Genomic DNA, 20229 nt, shown 5'->3' on the forward strand with positions numbered 1-20229 from the left:
GCCTTCAAGATGAAGATCTGGCATCTACCAGAGCAGCAAATGGAAGAAGAGGATGACTTACCATGTAGGAAGGCTGAAGGCAAAAGAATTAAGACAGTGGTTAATATCCTGCTCTTCAATTCTAAACCAAGATCTGTCATGGGCCAGAGCTGGAGACAGGACATTGAGCCCAATCCAGATGCAGAACTGACCCAATTTAAAGTAGCCAAACTTATGCCATGCTCTTTGGTCTAGATAAGGATATGTTATCATACAGTACTTAATCAACACTTAATTTATTTTAGCCTGAGGGAAAATCTACATGATGGCCATTCATATTTAAATAAAGATAGCACTTTTTCTCCAGCTTTCAATGCCGCAAATGTTAGAATTTTATTAATATGCTGAGAAATTTATTTGCATTATATTCCATAAAGTGATCTCAATCTCTGCTAGTGTGAAAGCAATTTAAAAGCTACTGCTTTATAAAATAGTTTTACAGACTTATTAAAGTAATTAAGTATCTCCATAAGAGAGACAGAATTACTCTTACACTAAACTCTGAAGCACTTTATAGCTGTATTTCTTAACCAGAATAGTGCTTTAAATCAATTATATCCTGTTATAATGATCTTTTTGCTAAAATACACGATTTGGGGCATTTCTGTAAAAGCAATTAATAGTAGCTTTTTAAAACAGACTCCATACATTCTACATACTATATATGTGAATGTGTGAAACATGCCACACCTTTATGAAGCATTTTAAAATCGTTTAATTGCTGCCATAAATCATTTAAATGAATTTTACTCTGTGTAATTACTTTTGATTGGTTCAGTGTGCTGTTTTACTTAATACATCGTGTTTTTCTAATTGGGCAAGGTTTTAATAACAAATTACAGGAGGATGGGTAGTGCAACTAGCAGTTTTAATATATGTGGTGTCCTGAACTCAGTTAATTAATCCAAATAGCAGCGTTTGAAATGGCATCTGGTTGATGCAACTGGAAGTTCTTTTATAATCCTAAAATGCTCTTTAACAAATCTGCTAAGCCTTCTTAAATATGTATTTTTAATTACTGTTATTATTTGAAATAAAACATATTTGGTTAAAGAATTCTATGGTGACTGATATCTTCAGGGTATATTCTCCTTACACTTCTTTTTTTTTTTTTTTAATTTAATTTGGAATTCCTCCTCCTTAAAGAATTTTGGGAAATACTGTGACTTAACTTTCTGTCTTGAGGGAAAAAGCAAGCTTGTGGCTACAGTGTCCTTAGAGCAGATCAGGGAACTTGCTGTGACACTGACGGCTGGGCTGGTCAGGGATGCTGTTCTACTAGAATTATGCCAGTTCTATTCCTTTTTCAGATTGTCTGTTCTCAAATATTTTCTTCCACAATAATCACTCTCTGCTGAAAGTAGAGAATCAACCGGTGTGTACAGAAGAGAAACCAACGGGGACTGTGATCCTGGAAATCGGTATATTTTTACCATTCTGGTTTAGCAGTTCCAGGTGGACACTTTTCTATGGAATGTCTTCTACTTTGTGGAAAGCAAATTTATCTCAGCATGAAAGATGGGACTTCCAGAATTGTGAAAGCTGACTATGTTAATACCATTTCCACTCAGGATCCTGAACTAAGACCACTCTGCAAGAAATAGACACCAATCCCATTAATTTTGGCTCCTTGATAAAATGGAGCCCTGCACACTGGAGAATTAAGAGCAGGTCTTTGACCTCCATAAAAGCACAGCTGATGGATAAAACAAGGGATTTATGTCCCCTGCAAGTTCCATTTGCATCTCTTTTAGATATGGTAAGATCTGCTTACTGTGGCAAGAGGATGACAACAACACCTTTTTGAAGATTACTCCCAGAGATCAAATGTCACTGCCCCATGGAGCAGGCTTTCTTGCTAGTCCTGGAGATTGTATTTTTCTCAGGAATTAGGATGGTGGGAAGACCTTGGCTTTTGTTGCTTCCTGAGTATTGAACAGGATCATTTGAAATAGGTAACATTTGTGGCTCTAAGACTTATATTCTCATTCTATGTTATTTCTGTTAAATACAGGTAAAACAGTGCCTGTAGTTGAAACAAACTCAGTAAAGCTCTAAGCTACATGTCTCGGGTCCTGCTGGCTGTCCAGCTGGAGCAGGACAGAGCTCAGCTCATATTGGCAAAGCTGTCCAAGAAACAGACACCATACTCAGGATGCAAGAATTAGCCCCAGCATAGCTATGCCCTCATGTAGTACAACATGGCTGGCAAAGTTCTTCAAATAATTTGTTTTTTAAATCCTGCTTTTTTTTCAAAAAAGGAAATAAAATTAATAAGAACAGTGTTCAAACTGCAGAAAATTAATTAAAAATAAAATTTAAGAGGTAAAATTGAAATTTGAAGCTCACAGTCCTCTTCCCTGGTCCCAGCTTTAAAATAAGTATGTAGTGCTATTTCAGTTTCAAATGAATTTATTTGAAAACTTGGTAAAACTCCACAGAATATTTCAGACAAAAATCTCTAATTTCAGCAAAAAGATTGCCCCTTTTCAACAGGGAGAAGTGTTGGCCAGAAATCAAGGCAAAAGTCTTTGTCTTATAGCTTTAGCCTTGTTTTCTGATTACTATTTTCTACCCAAGAGTAGACTTTAGATAAATCACTTAGGATTTTAGTAGTATATAAGATGCTGAGTGGAACTTCAAAAAGCATCTGGGGAAGCATGAATAGGTAGGTACTAAAATAGTTTTAAAATTAGTCCCTATTTTCCCATTGTCTTCAATTATACTTCAGCAGAGTACTCTAAGGGTAGATGAAATCAAGATCATTACATGTTCACTCACTATCCCAGTGGGTATCACCATCACCATACAGGTGACGTGGTAGTAGGTACCATAAGCACCACATGTGGTGAGGGATCTTGTTCTTAGGCAGACCTCTTCACACCTTGTGGGATTACAGGGTGCTCCTTTAATGCAGGAAGACAGACCCAGTTCCTGAAATTCCAGCTGTTTCTTCACATGCAGCAGCTGCTGTCCCTACTTCTGCATAGCCTTAGGGCACAGAGTGAGAAGCCCTGGGTGGAGCTATATCCTTCCAGTCCATGTCATGATGTTTATTTTTAGATACTAACGATTACCAGAGAGTTTCAGAGTGAGGACGTCTCACTCCACCCGCAACTCTCCCAGGGCCTGGCTATTTGTAACGTTCTCAGAAAAGGCTGTGATCTCATATAACAGGGCTGTCCAGAACAGGGACTTCAGTCCAAGTGGAAGTCTTGGCTCAGGATTGTCTGTTTTTCTTAGTTTACAATCAGCTGGTTAGTGTTACTCAACAAAGTTTGTGTGTGTGTTGTTAAGACACTTGTTCCTATTCTGTTGATCTGTATTGTACTTTGTTGTAATAATTACAGGCTAATGTTGTAATTATAGACTTCTTAATTTCTATTTTCATTGCAACAGCTCTGGTGAGTTTTTTTATTTAAAAAGTAGATACAAATTATAATGAAAATAATGTGTAATTCAGGGAAATCTGCAAACAGATCAGTAAAACATCAAGTTAATGGCACAGATGAAAAAGCAACCAGATACTCAATAACTTCTCCAGGAAAGCAGGTAAAAAAAATTCATCTCTTCCCACCAAAGATTTCAATATTTGGACAGCAGCAGATCTCTGCATGTGTGCAAACAGGCAACTCAGCACCTTCAGCTTTCACAAAACTGAAACACTGGGCAGCACCAGGTGGGATCGGGCCCACAATCCCTTTTTCTCATCCTTCCAGGATCCCCTTCTTTGAGGAAATGCAACTCAGTGATGAACGTAGGAGTAGTGAGAAACAAATGAAAGAGCTTCCCTGAATATAAAAGAGATAACATGGGAAACCCAAAGAAAAGATTAACAGCTCCTGCATGTATGTTGCAACCTCCTTTCAGAAAGTATGTGTGTAAGTACTTGGGTTTCTATACTTTGCCACAAGTGCTTGCTCAGTCCACAAGACCTGACTTTATATCTGCCGTAGGCTGCCTGCAGCCATCTGTTTCTATTGATTGTATAGGGAGACAAAATGCATCGGTCCTGAATAGTGGGCCAAACCACTCACATGCCTGAACACAGATGGACTGTATGGGACAAAGTCACTGTGCCAGCCAACCACAGATACACCACCTCCATGCGCCAACCACCAGCCTTTGAGGAATGTGTCTGCACAAGGTGGATCACTAAGTTAACTTTCAACTGTGAGTTACTACTTTCTGTGCAAGGCCATATCAAACCAACTGCTTTTTCAAATCCTATGAGACACGCATTTGAGAATGTATTTGAGAGTATACACTCGATTCAATAGGCTAACTTGAGTGCATTTCTAGTATGTTAAAAGTCTGGAACCTCCAAGCAGGATTTCACCTTCCATATTTGATTAATGTTCATTATTTTATTCTCTGTGCGTTCTTGTCCGATTGTCTTTACCACTACTGAGAATCTTCCATTAAGATTGTAAGTGATGGGACTAACATTTTCTGTATTTGATGGGCTCATGTTCTATCTGTAGAATGGTTTTCTGCACAGATCACTTAAAGCACGCTATGTCAGTAATCTTCTGCCCTCTCCCATCTTCCATGTTCTGCCTCTTCACGCTCATAAAAAAATGAATACACAAATAGTTTCTCAGCTGAACAGGTCTTCCAATATTCTGTGGGTGTTGACACCCAATACACACTACATCATTTGATTAAAAAAGTATCAACTAAAATAAACAATGTAAATGGTACATTCAAACTATCCATCTGAAAAAGTATTTTCTTAGTAGAAATACTTTGTATGAAACTGATCCTTGCAAGACATGAAAGACTTAAATTACATTCTAAGATGATCTTGCATTAAATCATAAGACTGCAAGTACTTTGCAGACTTAACATATTATTAATGTTATATACAAATATCAGTTCTTCTACCTCAAATATGCAAACAAATCTAGGGTGCCAGAGGCAGCTGTCTCCCAACACGTGATAATACTACATATAGGTTTAGGGAAGAAATTAAAAATAACTGAATTGAAACAGCCCAGGGAATTTAGGTAGGCAGAACGTAATTACCCAAGCTGGAATTTGGCCAAGATGCTGGGGCTAACACTCTTTCTCTTTTGAAAAGTGCCAGGAGATCTTTAATGAGAACAAGTACCCAGGGATCTTTAATGAGAACAAGGTCAGGACCTTCATTTGATATCTCAGCTGAAACACAGCAATCTCAGCAGCATCACACTACCTAACACAAGGCTGGGGTGTAAGTTCAGATCTGACTTAGAAAGAAGAGTGACACCAACAGCATCACTACCACCTTCTTCTTTTGTACCTTGCTCTCCATGGCTTTCTACCACTCCACAGTTTAGCAAAGCACTCTTTGTCAGGTAGAGCAAAATGTAGGAAGACTGGTATTTCTTTTAAAATGTATTTGGCTCAGCCATCATTGTTCTCATTTGGTATTTTCTGCTTGGTAAATCTGTCAATGGGTACTGGCTGACTATGAATGGTAAGCTAACCACGGACAGTAAAGCGGAGTTTACTCTTGACATGAGAGAACATAATTATGACCAGAAACACAAAAGCATTCTAGTAATTTTAATCACTTGCCTTTATCAGTAAAAAAACTTACAACAGTTTTGCAATGACAGTTTTATATTGTCAGAAGAGTCTTTTCTATTTAGTGAAACATTTAAATATGCATTTTGTCAGTCCAAACACTGTCTTTCTGACCTCTCCAGTTCCTTGGGGAGAATTTGGCTATTACTGTTGCCATTTCCATGGTTCAGGTATGATATATTATAGTCTGTTTGCATATTGTGATGTAATCATTTTTAAAAGAGCCACAAAAAAAAAATCAAAGGAAAGGAGAAAAGCAAGCATAATTTTCAAATGCTGCTGAATTTAAACCCCACATGTTAATAAATAGTCCTGTTTTCAGAGGCACTAAGCATACTCAGACTCTGTTTATTTCAATTTATTCCTACTGATGGCACATGATCACATGCTAAAAATGTGTTTGGCAGGATTAGGCCCCAAGCCGAAACAAACTAATTTAAAGACACTTCAATAATATTCGCAAGGGCAGCAGATATAATCACAGGCAGTTGCTCTCTTCTTTTTCTTCCATTTATTCCTACTAGGTCAACAACGAGCACAGCTGGTCCCAGATGGTCCATGGCTTGCATAGCCAGAGAACGCTGTCCTGGTTTGATTGATCGAGATACAAAAAATTCCAGTGTTACAGGTGGCAAAGTGTGTCCCTACCCTCCAAACACTACAGGTACCACCATAAGAAAGGCTTAACTAATCTTATTAAGCTATCCTTTTTCCTACTCTTTTCTGCTCACGATCTACAAGCCTGTGAGCTGGTCCTCAAAATAATACCAAAGAAATGTACCCCTAATGCTTCTGCACCAACAGAAAGTCAGTTTTTCCCAGCTGGACAAGCCACAGTGTCCATACATTCTGTGGAGCTCACAACTGCATTATTCTGTTGATGGACTTCATACATTGTAGTATAGTAGCATAACAGGTTGCTTCGACTTGAACTTCTCTCCGTGCCTAGGTAGATCCTAAAGATCCTATTTCTGCCTTATTTAAATTACATGTCATCTTCCTTCAGACTGCTGTTTGTCTGTAGGATCTTGCCTTGTCAAAAAACTACAAAGCAATGAAGAGTTAGGAAATGCAAGTCAGCCACAGCTTGCTTGGCATAACAGGATGACTCTGAGTAACACGCAGCAGGAACACAATTCATGCAGTGTGTATGGTACTCATGCTATACACTTGGTTTGACAGAGGAATCTGGGAGACAATAATTTGTCTCATAGGTCTCATCTGCTATGATATTTGCAATTATTGCCTTTCATCTAACATCTTGATAACAACTACATACCTTCTCCTACCTGGTAAAGAGCAATTAAAAATTGTTTTGAAAATTCAGCACTTCAAAGGCTTCAACATGGAGGGACTCAAGTGGGATCCACCAGACACAGAAAGTGCTTAGTATGGCAAGGAACCAGAACCTGACATGGGAACAATTGGTCATGGGAGACACCACACCGCCACATTGCCACCTCTTCACCTGACTACAAAAGATGCCACCATATCATGCAAATAGTTGGAGTGGGAAGGAGTTCAGCCTCCCTTACCCATCTTTCGCCTTGTAAATCTGCCCCAGCATGAGCAAGGTCCTTTGTCCAAAGTCCAGGAGGTGGTTCACTGAACTAAGGTACCTGTCTTGAAATCTATGTGGCTTTATTTGTCTTACCTGGATTTTGAGTCATTAAACTGTGTTCGCTTTTCATCCACACTATATATACACGTGCATATGTCCAGTTTAACAGGGAGGATGTAAATGAACGTCTAAATACCTAGATGTTTCAATGTCTGTATATTCACATTATTCAACCTCTTCTTCATGCTGAGTGTGTACCTGAACAGACACTATGTATATTATATGCAGCTCATAACAGCATGAAGCTCTTGGCCAGGACAGCACCCAACTTTAACTGAGAACCTGTCAGTGACTGGACAAGTGCTCGCATACCTGAACTATTACAGCTGACTTCATTAATGTGTCAGACATTCTTATTTGCAAGACAACATCTCTCAGACAGGCATTTATATTCTCAGCTTGCCCCTGAGTAGGTTAGATAGGCAGATAACAGATTACATATATATCTGTACTTTACAAACACATGTGAAAGTTAAACCTGAAAATTTATTAAGAGTTCTAGTTTGAATAAGCAATGAAAAGCCCAAGGGAGTCAAGAGTAATAGCCAAAATGCCCACTGGAGTAAGGAGATGAAGAAATCTAAAGAGATTATCCTATACCTGTGCAAAAGAGGAAGAAAAAGCATAGTGTTACCTACATGAATCCATCCCTCTCCCCTGAGCTGAGTTACAGCAATTACAGGTAATTGCCTGACCAAGAATATTCAGAACACAGTAAGGTCCTGGGCTATACCAGACCCATGTCCTGCTCAGCAGGACAACGCCTCATCACTGACCAATCCCCCACCTGCTCTTTCAGCAGGGTGATCAGGACAGATCCTGCCTTTCAACTCACTGAGCTGCAATGGTCAAGTGTTTGCCACAATTCCTTTGCTTGTGCCTAGCATCTGTCTCACCTAGGTTTCGGATAGGATCAGGGCAACTTAGTTTCCAAGACTAGAGTGGTAACCCAGCATGGTCAAGATCTCAGAAGGTACCAAAGATGTTTAGCCAAAACTAATACAACTCTAACTTCAGCCTCACTTGCCTCTCTTGGCCACTGACCAGAAAAGCAACAAGAAACTTTCAGTCTTCAGCAAACTGGGATGCTGTACAGACAGCAGCACATAGTGCATCCAGCCCTGGCCTTAGTTCAGAGAAGGGATTTACCTGAGTTCACATGCACCTCAATATTGACTTCACCTCATAGGAAGGTCTTAGACAACTTTTGTACAAGCTGACTGACCACAGATAAGAATGAAATGTGTATGGTTTTACCTGCCCTTATATACACAAGATTAGTGATCAACAAACCCCAGAAGTGCTGAGTCTGTTTCAGATAACCCCTAACACATTGGCATAAGTATCTGAAGTTTGCTAATACCTTCTTGCTATAATTTATTGTATCTGCAAAATTAGGCTTGAAGTCCTGTAAGAACAAGGTGCAATAGCCTATTGCTGCGAAAAGATGAGGACAAAGCTAACATTTCAGAACCTTCTAAAAGGTTTAGTTGTGGCAATTGACAAAGGGTTAAAGGAAAAGAGAATTTGTATTTTATGAGCATTGCCTCACCCATTCTTTGTTAAGATACTGACTAAGCCTCAGTATGATAGAAAAGAAACTGAAGAGGTCTTTGCTTGGCAGTGGGTCGAGAACAGCTGTGAAAATAAATGATGACTAGAGAGAGAGAGAGAAAATATATGAGGTACCAGTATGCCTTACTGTACTTTTAAATTTATGCTGCAGATGGTGAAGTGTTTTTGAATCTCAGCACTCTGAAATAACTAACCTGGCAGGTGCACACCTGGTGGACTTCTAAGGGGAGAGATCCAACCATTATTATCATAGACGATCCAGTTGTTAAAGCTGAAGAACTGCATGGCTATGCAGGTTTTGGGGTTTGTTTTGTTGGGTTTTTTTTTTCAGCTGCATGCCAAATCTACATATCAAACCACAGGCAGAGATTAAAGTCTGTGTAAGAACTCATACACACATATAGACATACTTCTGTCCATGTTCACACACAGACTTCATGCAAATATATGTTTGTAAGTATCTGGAGTTAATGGGACATTAGAGCATTCCAAGCATTTTTAATTTTTTAAAAATTTTTTATTTCAATTTTTTTGGTATCATTATCAGAAGTACTGATAAGAGGAAGGAGGCTCTACCTCCAGTTACAAAAAATAAAATAAAATAAAAATATCCCTTAACCCATGTGATTCTTTTCAACATCTGCCTCTTCTTTTCTTTCATAGAAAGCATGCATGAATAATCAGACCATAGTGCTGCTGTTAATTGTAAAAATCATTAGTAAACTTCCAGGTGCTGTTTACTATATAACCATTGTAATTTTCTATCCTAAAATCAGCATCTCACCAACATCATTGTCTGCCCTGGGGCATGGGGATTGTGCAGCTTTTACATTGTCAAAGGCAGTTGCAACCCCATTTGCTAGCAATGAAAGAAATGGATCCACACCTGCAGCGTTTGAGGCAATAATTCCTAATATTAGGCAGACCTCATGAGGAGAGGGCTTTTTTGCCAATCCTTTATGATTCAACACTTTACAATCCATTTGAAATCATTTAAATATTCTTTTATTTTGTTACTTCTACCCCATGTTTATTCTTCCCCTCATTTCTCCTTCCTCCTGAAACAGACCTATGAATAAGAGAGAGGCACTATATCATACCATACCTATGCAGCTAAAGAAATCAAAGAATTTAAAACCACTTCGTGTTTCAGAGTGTGAATTATTAGACCTATCCAAGAAAAGAGCAGACGGATATTCTACAATACAGTATGACTAAGTACAGATGAAATCCAAATCCCTCTTGGAAATAACACCTGGTTTCTACCCAAAAAAAAGTTATTTCAAAATCAGAATTTAATCTCAGGGCCAGAACAAACTGTATCTCATAAGCCAAACTACAGATAGCAAGACCTCAGCTGGTTCAAATCAGAATATTTTCCTGGAGTTCTAGAGGGCTGCACCTGTTTACACCTACTTGGGTTCTGCCCTTCCATAGCATACCAGCCTTCCACAAGTCTCTGACCCTCTCAGAACTTCAGAATTGATAGATTTATCTGTGTCTCTAAAATGCCTCCTGAATTATCATCTTCAGTTTCCCCAAGAGACCCTGATCAGAACAATTCATTCAAAGAGAATTCAAACCATCTCAACCATAATGTGGTTTCTGAGAAACAAATGATGCTGGCTGCCAATTCAGAATTTGCTGGAGATTTAAGAGTGAATTTCATCTTCAGCACTATGTACATAGCATTACTAGGCTAAAATTAATACTAAAACAACAATCACGGTTATTTTTGACATAGCATACTCCTAGCAGGATCAGCTTTGAGTAGCTGTTCCTAAATACAAATTTATGACTTGTAGCAAAGACAAAAGGAGAAGAGCAACCTGAACACTTTTAATTAGGTGTAGCATAAAAATAATGTGATTTAGAAAAGCCCTACTTGTGTGAACTGGCTTGGAAGCCAATGAAACTGATGGGAAGGAATCAAGGTCACAGCACTGTAGCCCAAGGAAAACAGTGGCGACCATGACTTTTATAGTGCTGAGTTCCCCCAAAACCTTTTGGGGCACCTGGGAACCGGTGAATGCAGCCAATCCGAAAGGAAGAGAGACAGAGAAAAGAAAACCAGAGGAGTTTTTCAGCAACAACAAGAGGGAGGAAGGCCAGTAAGAAAAAGATGTATTGTTGGGGCTTCATTCAGCATATTGTGCTTTAAAAACAGCACTGTACAGCAAAGGATTTAAGTATTTATTTAACGGCTAATGTTTCATTAAGATCAAGTCACTGGCACATAAATCATGGAATCATTGAATCATTTAGGTTGGAAATGACCTTTGAGATCATCAAGTCCAACCATTAACCCAGGACTGGCAAGTCCATCACTAAACCATATCCCTAAGCACCACATGTACCTGTTTTTAAACACCTCCAGGGATGGTGATACAACCACCTCCCTGGGCAGCCTGTTCCAATGTTTGACCACCCTTTCAGTGAAGAATTTTTTTCCCGATAGCCAATCTAAACCTCTCCTGGCATAACTTGAGGCTGTCTCCTCTTGCCTTTCCACTTGTTACCTCGGAGAAGAAACGGACACCCACCAGGTAGCTGTAGGAAGCAATAAGGTCCCCCCTGACACACTCTGAAGTTCTTCACTGAACTGCAGCCTAAGCAATACTGACTCAATTAGGAAGTAATTTTAAAAACTCTAAAATATGTAAGTGTCTTTGTAACAGATTGTATTGTCTTCCATAATGAAGAAGGTTCTGCATTTTCATGAAACAAACTATGAATTGTCTGGCAACATTTTCATCACGTGTAGACATTTTCTAAGACATTTGGTCTTGACTTTCAAGAATTCATCTACATAAACTTTCTTCTGATAACAAGAATTGATCATATAAATATGTTCTTTGAAAGTACTTTTTGATTTCTTAGAAAGATTTTTTTTATAATATAATATCTAAAGGATACTACTAAAATGCACAAGAGCTAGTGCTGGGGAACACTCATCCACATCACTAAGAGAAGTATTTCCACACTTGTCAGTGTTAACCTATTTCTACTTTACGAATTTTACTTGTGACCTGAAACCTTCACAGGACACATCAGAAATTCTGACATAAAGTCAGAGGCAATTCAGTGTTTTTAAACAGATTTACATTCTGAATCATGTTAAGGCAAAGACCAAGTATTTGTAAGTATTTTTTCCCTACTTTTATCTTTCACTTAATGGTAAAATGCCTTGAAACATAGGCTGAACACATTAGGGAAGCCCTAAGACCCCTGTGCCTCTGTGAAGGCTTTAACCTGACTTCTTAAACTGTTAGGCTGATTACAAGCACTTTGAAGTAAATGTAAAAAACTTTAATAAACATCAGTAGGTTTGATTCAGACCCATTGGGTCTTCAGAGAACTTTTTTTTTTGGAACAGACTGGCTATTGTGCTCTTCACCTTTTAATATTGACTGTCGTTTGCATCACTAGAAATGTATTTAAAATGTGCTTCGTAAATAATCTGTTATTTACAATAAGTAACATACAGTATCATTTCCCTCCTTGGCTTCCACATAGCATTGTTCCAGATACTCAACTGGAAGTTTTTAGCAGGTTTAATTTTCATAACTCTATGAAGTTTGTTCCAAGATTTCCAGGTGTGTCTGATCACTGAGTTATTTGTCTTTAAATCTTTCAGGGTGAATTCTTGGTAGGTGCCAACCTTGCATGTGTCTGTTAATTGATGCTCTGTTTTCACCCATGGCAATTGCACTTCATCAGCCTGCCAGACTCTGAAAGCTTGAGCCAAATTAAAAGCCCACTGCTAGAGCTTTACATTTGGTAATTTTAAACCTCTGAATTTAAGGTTGGCAAAATGTTTTCTACTTACCATCTTCAGCCTATGTTTTGGAGCAAGAAAATAGATATGGCCTTAGTCACTTGCATATGAGCCATGCAAAAGCAATCTTGGAAATGTACAACTAATTTGTGGAGCTGAGGTGATCTGAAATGTGAACTTGAACAGATCCTGGTGTCAGACATCTTCTTTTATATTCTGATGTATGTTTACAAGTCTTATGGCTTTAAAAGTTTCTTTCCAAAAGTATGTTCCTATCTTTCATTAAAAGGAGCTGAAGGAGTGATATACTACACTTGAAAGAGTTTTGATTTCAGACTACTTCATGAGGTAGCTTGCTATCTGGGTGAAATCAAATACCACTTTCAGATAGCCCAAATATAAGCAAGTTTATGGCCACATCTGCACCACCCAGCAAAGCTAGCTGCCTTCCTGAGATCCTCTTTTGCTTTAGACCACTTTTGCTATATTGTATTCTGTAGATTTCTGTATAATTATGAAGTTGCCATATCTGAAAGACAGCGATTAGTTTACCTTAATATGCATAGGAAACCATCTCGATCCAAGCCAACACTAGTTGATTTTATTCCTGTGTGGATAAAAGCTCAGGGGAAATGCATACATTTGGTTGTGTCTTCTGGGCTTCATCATTCAGAGATTACTTCCCCCGCTAATCTTGGGAAAGGTCATTGTCTGATAGTCTGTGAGGGTGGTACAGGGATATAAATATTACTACTAATAATAAGTTTATGACACGTATTCATCACACATAATTTAAGCAATCATCCAATAAAATCTGTCAGGGCCCTGAGGACACCACCAGCACTGTCCCTGCCCAGCCACTCTGGGACCTTACCCCATCCCGCCCATGGTTCAGGACCCCATTGCAGCCCCCCTTAAGGCCATCAGTCCCTACCTCGGTGATGGCGCAGCAGTGCTGGTCTCTAGCCCCATCCCTGTCCCCATCTCCTTTTGCTCCTGGCTGGAGCCTCTGGCTGTGCCCTGGCCCCAGTTCATCACTTCCTATGTTAGCGGTCTCTCACTAGACCCCATTACCAACCCCATGGGACTGTGCCCGGTGGGTGAGGGCATGGCCAGTGCAGGGTCACCCTCACATCTGACTCCACACCCCAAGGGGGCCTCCAGCCCATGCTGCTCCCTGAAATAACTGTACAATATACAATGGAGATTTAATTTGTGCATTTCATTAGCTGATCCTACAAATACAAAAACACACCTAACTTGCCAAGCAGCTCCACCAAGGATTACACCATTCTGTGGAGAAGAGTTTCTTTGGAAATTAGGCTCTGGTCTCTACATCATTTTTTTTTTTCAAGTTATATTTTCAATTCACTGAGAAACTGGTAATGACACACCCTGCAGGCTGAACATGTTTGAAAATGGTTTTATATCAGTTCTAAGACTAAACTGTGTAAGGGACAGAAGAATATTCATTTGTGCACCTTAGAAAAACAGCAATGACCTGATTCATCCCACTTAATGAGACCTGAAGAACATCATTAGGTGTGTGGCAGCATTAGACTCCCCCACAGTTGTTTAAGATAGCTCAAAAAAATTTAATCTCTTTTCAAAGGGACTGGCTTTTGCAGGAGGAAGGCTATATCCCTCCATACCATAACCACTACTGTAACTTCAGCTCACTGCAAAAAGTAGGTGGTGACTCCCAAAGGGCTCTGTTTTGTGGTGATTGCTCCACACTCTGATATTTTTCTCTGAGCACTGCTGTTGTGGTTTAACCCCAGCCAGCAACCAAGCACCATGCAGCCGCTTGCTCACTCCCCCCCTACCCAGAAGGATGGGAAGGAGGATCAGAAAGGAATGTAAAACTCAAGGGTTGAGATAAGAACAATTTAATAGGTAAAGCAAGAGCCGCTCATGCAAGCAAAGCAAAGCAAGGAATTCATTCACCACTCCCCACGGGCAGGCAGGTGTTCGGCCATCCCCAGGAAAGCCGGGCTCCATCACACGTAACGGTTACTCAGGAAGACAAGTGCCATAATGCCAGATGTCCCCCCCTTCCTTATTCTTCCCCCAGTTTACATACTCAGCATGACGTCATATGGTACGGAATATCCCTTTGGCTAGCTTGGGTCACCTGCCTGGCTGTGTCCCCTCCCGATTTCCATTGCCCCTCCAGCCCTCTGGCTGGCAGAGACCAAGAAACTGAGAAGTCCTTGATTTAGTATAAACATCACTCAGCAACAACTAAAAAAATCAGTGTGCTATCGGCATTGTTCTCAGATCAGAGCCAAAGTACAGCACTGTACTAACTACTAAGAAGAAAATTAACTCTATCCCAGCTGAAACCAGGACAACTGCTTAGATGAACTTTCAGCAGAGGCACAGAGAGAGCAGAGAGTTGCCAACTTTCACTCCCTCTTTGGAGATGTGAACCAGAGACTGTCAAATAAGGTAGGAGGAGAGCAATTCAGAAAAAACAGCGGCCAGCAGTATGTGGCTGACCTGTGCAATACCTCTCAGCATGCATGTGTTCTGTTGTAGGCTATAGATTGCAGCTGTAGACTGTCAGAGGTAACCAAATGCAGTGGCTTTGGCACCCATGGGGATCTCTCCTGTCTCACATAGGTGTGAGGCTGCTGCAGTGCCATGTCCCCAGGTCCAGCCAGTGGCGAGGCAGCTGGGCACGTATTCCCAGCAGACACAGTCGTATGGCCAGCCACGTGGATCAGCACAGAGAACAGTGCCTTTAACAACACCCACGCAAGCATACCCTCTACTCAACATGGACAGCACAGAGGCTCAGTCCTATTCCTCCTCTCCAGCTATAAGGATTGAAATCCATTGGTGGAGCATCTATACACACAGTCTGGATCTCCCAGTAGCTGTTCTTAGACACTCACTGGCACTGGGACCTGTAAGCCCTTTAGGTCAACAGACTCTCGCTCCAGTGGCTGGCACGGAGACCTCTCCTACCCACCAACTACTCCAACTCAAAGATTGCTAGCTGTCGCATTCACAGCCTCAGAATACAGTGTGCACCCACACAGAGCATAGATATAAACAGGATTTAGTAAGGTTATATGATAGATTGTAGAGAGCAGGGAACTCAGACAAGTATATTGACCAGACATCCTTTTACCCTTAACCAGCCTCTTTTATCCCTTTTATCTTCTATTTTCCCATGCTTGTTGGTCTCAAACCAACCTTGATCTTTCTCTTTCCCCATTTTTGGTTGTTCCTCTAACAATCCATAATAAGCCTTGTATTCCACTTGAAACATCCTGTTATGTTTTGAACATATGTTTTGAACATATCAAATTCTTTTCCCTCTACAACCCATAATAAGTCTGTGCTCCTTTAAGTAATGACCCTCTTTAGTTTGCACTGGCTCAGCTCAGCATTTTCTGGTGGGTTTCACATCAGGGACACCGGTCTCACCATTCTCCTTGAATGGTCTCAGGAACAGCTGTCTACATACAGTCAAAGGAGGAATGGCCAAACTAATGGAGGATAAACGTTGGAGATAAGCAAGCCACTGAGCTGCAAGTGATCGAAGGCCAGGAGAATATTAAAAGGAAGTATCATATATACTTGTTTTGTTCTTAAACTCTTCCTTCAACAGCTGCTTTTGGTTACTGTCCTAAACAAGGCACTGAGGAGATGAATCTTCAATCTTCTCTAGGATGGCTGTTCTTACAAGGCACTAGTCCAGCCTTAAGAGCAATGCAGATCTGTCCCCTTCCGACACAAAGGAAAGACTTGGCTGCCATTGTAATGAGCATTCATCTCTGTCATGTCTTTCTCTACTTTAGTCCTGTTTCATGAGAAAATATCTCAAACGTCTAGCCCAAATAAAATTACAGAATGGCAGGAAGGAGAAAGGTCTCATTTATCACATGAAGATACTGGCAGAAGCAAGGAGGAACAGTGAGTCAGGGGCCAGGTAAGAGGCATAAACTGATGTGGGGAACACTTCCCACGTTGCAGATTTAAGATCAACCAGTGCAAGCTATTCTTTTTTTGTGAGCTAAAATGTAAGATTGGACCTCTAGCACATTATTTGTCATATTTTTTGCAAAGCTTATTTTAGCCTTCTTTTATCTGAGGACAGATCAAGACAATATACAAAACAAGGTAGAGCAGAACAGGGAAGGTGAGTTACTCTGCAGCCCCCAGATCTGTTATCACAAGCTGTTTCTTTATTTAACATCTCCACTGTGCCTTTCTCTGTAAAGCACTATGGTTTTGCTCTGAATTAAAGCTGAACTATTTGCTGTTTAATGCGAGGGGGGTTTTAACAGATTATTTAAGGCACAATTTCTGTTTATGGTCCCAGGGTATATTCTAATCACCTTTGTTTACCTCATATTCCTTTCCTAATTAACTGACAACCTATTAGCATACTTTTTTTTATCCCAGGAGTATTAATTATACATAATTTATATCATAAGCATTTATTCCTTATCAGTCAGCTGAATAAAACATTTACCTGTTTATAGCTACTTGAGGTTAACACTTCCATACAAAAAACTCACCTGAGACTTCCAATCAAATTATCAAATTTTTAATTTTCTGTTACATAATGATACTGTATTAGTCATTGTAGTATTTTATTCCACTCTAGGCTAAACAATCATTTAGTGGAGCACAGTGTTGGCAGCATTAATTAACCAATGATACATGCTCAGTTGAACAATAAGCTGCAAATAATAAAAACACAAGATGAGATAATGTATAGACCTTCTGTGTTAATTGTATGCTGGAAAGCAGCACTAAACCCCGCCCTCAACTGTACACATGTAGCTCAGGGTGAGCTATGCATCTGAGGGCTCTGGCTGACAAGGAAGGACTGAACATTGTCACTCTCAGGCTGCAAAATTAATGGTGCAGATTTTATCTCTGCCCACTATCACTCAGCCATTTCTGAATGCAAACTGTAGAGGAACCAGGTGGAAAAGCAGGCTATTCTATCACCTCAGGAAAATAAGTTGATAAAGATACCATAGTAAGAAGGTTTGCATAAATGCCAAAAAAAAAAAAAAAAAAAAAAAAAAAAGAGAGAGAGAAAGACAAAAGAAAAAAGAAAATGCAGACAGTCCACAGGTGAAGTAAGCTCGATAGCCTTAACTTCAAAATTGTGTTCTTACAGGACTGGAGTCAATCAGTTTATCCATGCCTTGGTTGTCCTGTTTGCCTTTTTTTATTATTTTTTTTTCCTCTCACCTTATCCTGTTATTTTCTTTTAACTGTTTGGGTTGAGGTTTTTTTAAACCTTCTGTGGCTTACTGAACTACTTCCATGTTATTCACTTTCCAGTGTTATTTTCATGAAGTATCTTTTTTCCCATTTGATATTTTTTTTTCCATTTCCAGTCCCTCTCCTGCTACTGTGGTACTGTGACTTTTCACCTTCAGTCTCCAATATATTTCTCACTGCATCTCCTAATTCTTTCTCCCCTTCTCTTTGTTTCTGGTCTTCTCTCGTATTGCTGTCCATATACTCCCTTTTCCCTCACCGTAGTTCTCTATTTACTTAGCTCTTACTTCATTTACTATTCATTATTCCCCTGTTCTTTGTACAATCGTTGTGATTTAGAGCTCTAGCCATGAAGCAAGCTCTATTGTACCAGGCACTATAGAAACACAAAGCAAATCATGTGTCTCTGACCCAAGCAGCCAGATACAGGAGAAGAAACTAGAGGAGATGATTGCTAGATCAAAAGAAAACCTTCTCCTTTCACCCCTGCATATAGATGGTTTCATTTACTTTAGAAGGGGGAGAATAAGGACAGTGTTGTTAGACAAAAGTAGTCAGGGTTGGAAGCACATGAGCATTTGGGGTGAAAAAAAGTAAGAGAACAACACAGAAGAAAAGCTAAAAAAGAAAAGCTGAAAACTGAGGGCCAGAAATTTTCATGGTGGGAGATCTCTAAGGACAAGAAACACACAGGAGGACATTGAAAAGACCATACAACATGCGTGACACAGTTAAAATGGCAATTACAGCAACTCATAACAACCAGTTCTGTCTTGGGGTCAGGATTCATCTGACGAACTTCAACATCTAAAATCTGAGTCAACCAACAAAGGGAGTTTCTGGACAGCAAATTCTTCATTAAAGCAAATTTCTGAAATAGCCAAGGTTGACTGCATCATAAAAATGTGTTCACCTTTCCCTTCTGACTGAAAATGAGCCTGACTACCTAAATATTGACTCTGCATGAGCTTAAAGCTAGGCAAAAGGGACTCTGCAGGCATGTCTCCATCCTTGATAATAGACTGGCCTGAGTCCTAATTTTGTCCTTTGTGCTCCTGTGATCCCAGCAGCAGAAAGCCTAGGCATTGCTGGGCCACAGTGCTGGAGGCCTGTGGGAGCCCTCTGACCATGTACATAATCAGGTTTCACAGAAACTCAAGGCTCTGTCATGATTTCCTCCCCTTCTGTCAGACAGGATGATGACTTTGGGCATCCAGAAGCCAGGACAGGTCAAGAGGACCATTCATCTTTCTCATCTTGTCTCTAATCTTTTTGTTGTCTTTTGCAACATGCATTTGTTAATTTGGAGTCTTCTATCCTGCTGTGGCTGGCCTCTAGATCAAGAATAGTTATTTCTAATTTGAATGAGAATTCACACAGTGCTCCAAATGTAACCCGTATAAACCTCTTGATTTGTCAGAAGCAGAGCTATCCTGATATTACGAGACATTGTCTGGCTTTTGTTAACAAGATCTCATATCGTCAGTGCATGACACTTCTATGTGATGCCCTTAGCTGTTACAAGAAGGTGAAGACCTTGAAATGTCCTTTTCCTTACCACTTCTAATAAACTTCTTTTGCTTCTTAACATCCGTTTGTTTCTTCCTCTTTTAGTACCAGTATTCTAAAGATAAAATTAAGCACTTGGGCTATCTCCCGGCCATTAGTGACTGGTATTGGGAAACTCAAAGTGTTTGAAGCAAGAGAGTTTCTTTACTTCCACAGACTGGTTAAGACTGATCTCCAGAATGCCAAAGGTATCTGAGAGTAACTGAAGTGCTCTTTGTGGAAGGTATTTGGTTTATTGTTACAAGCAGTCTGGACTGAACTATAGGTTTTCCACTCCCACTTCCTTGGAGAAGAGAAAGTAATTACTCTGGTTGGAGATGCTGTCCATGCATAGGATTTGTTCAGACAGACTATCTCCATTGTTGTCACCCCTCCCTTCAGGATGGTCTTCCTATTCCCTTTGATCATTTACTTTTTTTTTTTTTTTTTTTTACATTTGAAAAGGAGCCTTAAATTTTGCAGAGGTTAAAAAATTTGTCTGAATCAAATTGTCCTGTCTGTATTCAGTACCAAGACAGCATGTGAATGAGATATGAAAAGGGAGAGGGAAATGTGCCTTAATAAATGGATGCAAACAGCACTGTAATGACCTGCTTTGCTACTTGCTATATGTTACTGTGTGCTGCTGAAACGGACTGCTGAGGCCACCAGAAGATGAGAAGAATGTCTCTTGCCTCTCACAGCCTGTTAGAACAACAGCCTGGATGCAGATGCCTGCTCTACAAATTCCTCTCCCTCTTCCCCCATCAGACAATGGGTTCATTTCTGACCCTGTAGCTTCCAAGCTGCACTCAGTGTACCACCAGTAGGCCATGCAGTT

The 20229-nt window shown here is 39.9% G+C and overlaps 1 long non-coding RNA gene across 1 annotated transcript in view; it reads left to right on the forward strand.

The window, feature by feature from the left end:
• Nucleotides 1-20229, forward strand: part of LOC308064463 — a 91655-nt gene that overhangs the window by 53751 nt on the left and 17675 nt on the right. The window contains exon 5 of the long non-coding RNA XR_013928392.1: nucleotides 1-20229. This exon is cut by the window's right edge and continues 17675 nt beyond it. This is a non-coding gene — a long non-coding RNA (uncharacterized lncRNA).

Source organism: Falco punctatus (assembly GCF_963210335.1).
Source record: "Falco punctatus genome assembly, chromosome: 5".
Taxonomy (NCBI): Eukaryota; Metazoa; Chordata; class Aves; order Falconiformes; family Falconidae; genus Falco; species Falco punctatus.